We start from the raw sequence: 3,034 nt of genomic DNA, 5'->3' as shown, positions 1-3,034 counted from the left end.
GGAGGCCTGCCCGGGAGGACCGCGCTGGAGGCCTGCCCGGGAGGACCGTGCTGGAGGCCTGCCGGGGAGGACCGTGCAGGAGGCCTGCCCGGGAGGACCGCGCTGGAGGCTTGCCCCATTCCAGGAGTCCGAGCGCGGGCTGGCAGCAGAGGGACACCTCACCCCGCCCCGCCCCAGGAACACTGGCTGGGGAGGACATGTGACAGCTCGCTTTGTCCTAGGAGATGACAGATGAGGCACTCACATTAAAGAGAAAGAAAACTTAGAAAAATTATTTCAGTGAATCATTCCTTTTATTTCTTTTTAGATGCAAACATCTCATTTTGAAATTAAAACCTACTTTCTTACGTTTCAATATTTTAAGTCTAGAATGGCAACTTTCTTTTTTCCTAAAAAGGAGGCATTTCTTCTGGTCTTTAGGATAGACGGTGCCTCTTGGAGCCCCACGTTAATTCAAGTGGAGCACTGTCAACAGTACAGAGCCTCATTTCTACAGACAGAGCTTGTGTTGTTTGTTGTTTATTTCTTTGTGACCCCAGTATGGAGCCACTTAAGGCCACTGGAGCAGCAAGCCTCACACGCTGTGCGTAATGGCTTGTCACAGTTGGTTCTGCTTAATTGCCTTCAGTGGCCATTTATGGAAATTTGTCTATAAATCAGTGAGTTTACAAAAAATTGATTTTTAAATGTGAGTCACCAGTTAGGTAATCTTCTCTGTAAAATAATTAAGAAAAAAAATAGAAATTGTTAAAAATGTCCCCTAGAAGCCCTTCGTTGTCCCCAATGCACTGTCCTCCTTGCGTGTCTCCCATCCACATCTCAGGTATCGAGCTGAAAACCCATAGGAAGTTCATGGGACATTATTTTTCAAAAATCATAAATGACGACTGGTTTTATCACCCAGATTTGAAATGCAGCAAATTAACGATGGGTTTAGTGGTCCAGGTATTTGGGTTGGAATCCCAAGTGCACCGTTCCCAGCCCTGCGGAGGGGGCGGTAAGTCCCCCTCTAGCTGCGTCCCCCTCTAGAGGTTTCAGGGTTTCTTCCTTACACAGTACTGGGCTAAGAGTTTCACTCCTTTGCAAATTGCATGAGCATATAATACAGATATGCTGGCTCCCTTCCCGGATTGGAAGTTTCTTTTTGGGGCAGAGCCCTGGGACCAGCATGCCTTGCTCACCCCATCTGCAGGAGAGTCCAGAGTTCATCGAGGTTGGAGAACTGCAGTCTCCACACAGCACTGAACAAGTGGGATCACTTATGGACTAGGACACTCAGGGTCCCCCCAGCACTACGGAACCAGGGTTTGCATTTTCACAAGGCCCCCAGGAAATTGTATTCCATGTTAAAGGGTGAAAAGCACTGGCCTAAAGCTATTGTCCAGATTAGGACTGGGGAGATAGCTCAGGGGTCTAAGTGCTTGCCTGGAAGTACAAGGACCTGGGCTCAATCTCAGTACCACATGCCGTGCAGGCCCCAGAACCCTGGGCACACTGTGCTGGCCACCAAAACTGGACATAGTGGTGCACACCTGTAATCCCAGCACTGGGGAGGCTGAGATAGGAAGATCAATATGAGTGCCTGTACTAAATACATAAATAAAAATCTCTGTAAAGTACATTGTACCAATTAAATGAGAGAATCCAACAACAGTGCCTGACATAGGAAACTCTGAACTGAAGCTTGCTGTTTTACATTTGGCCCCTCTTCTATTGTCTCATTGACTGAAAAGCAATCTCTTGCCACTATCTTCCCCCCCCAACTATAAAGTCTTTCAGGACAACTGCTGAAAGGGCTTTGTGGTTCTACTCCTGGTGTGTGCGGTATTATCTGGAATATGACGTAGCCAAGCAGTAAGTACATGTTGAGAGAACAGAGGACCTGTGGTCTTTGGGACTTTGGAACGGGACTAGGCATAGTTTTCTAGCCCTGCTTGCTCAGGCAGCCGTCATGGGACCTCAGCAAGGACTTCCTTTCTTCATTTCTTTTCTACAATTTGGAGAGATAGGCATAGTTTCCAAATGCCCCTCCAGATCTTACTCGAAGTGGTTCTATTACGCATGTGTTTATGACTGAACTCTCTTGTGGCTAGAATTTTCACCTTTTTTTTTTCAATCACTTTTAAAGCTACTGATTCTTCTGACATCTTTAATTGAGTACATAGATATGAGAAGGGCAGAATTTGGCTATTGCTTTGCTAAGGAAAGACACCTAACCATGTAGAGGAGCTTTCAACAATCCTTGTGCAATAGAATCATTTAGAACCTTAAAATACTGATGTCCAGGCTGACCTTTAAAAACTTTTGCTCTAATACAAAGCACCTCATGACAGGTTTGTTTTAAAAGCTCCCTCGTTGATTCTAAGGTGTAGCCAAGGTGGAGAAACCCTGCCAGGAAGGTGCTAAGGCTGTGCAGTCAGACCCACCCCGAGGGACAGGGACTGCGTAGCGGAGCCGAGGCCTCCGAACATGGTGCTCTCCCTCATGTCGTCTGCCGCCGGGCTCCTCCTTGGCTTATGTATTAGATATGATGTCCTTGTGCCTGTGAGACCACTGGGTGGACCCAGGGGAGCTCTGGACTGGTGTTACTCACTGTCCTTGCAACTGGACCCTAAGTATGTTTTTATATATGCAAAGCACATGCTTGTGCAGGTGCTCAGCATTGTAGCTTGGTTGCTATTTGAAACAATAAGCACTCTCCTTCTCTAATGACTGATTCTAATTGCATTTCATAAGTCTCTTGTATCCATAGCTACCGCAAATATGATTTATTTCTAGGATTCTATAATGTTATTTATAAAACCAAGAAAAACCAACTCATTGTATTCCTTATTTTAGCCTTAAAATAGCATTTTTATTTTAGTTTACCCTTTGGTCCCTTTGCCTGAACTTACTAACTTGAACACGGCCGTGATTTGTGTGTACCAACACGTCTTAGTTGGTGAAGTGCGTGGATATCTGGACTGTTTCCTCCCCCTCCCTGCCCGTTCTGAGGAAGTGAACGAGCTGCTGTGCGTGTTCATGCCAGAAGGCC

This window comes from Octodon degus, unplaced genomic scaffold, assembly GCF_000260255.1.
Source record: "Octodon degus isolate 3935 unplaced genomic scaffold, OctDeg1.0 scaffold00054, whole genome shotgun sequence".
NCBI lineage: Eukaryota > Metazoa > Chordata > Mammalia > Rodentia > Octodontidae > Octodon > Octodon degus.
The sequence above is the reverse complement of the archived record's forward strand: the minus strand, read 5'-3'. Positions refer to the sequence as shown.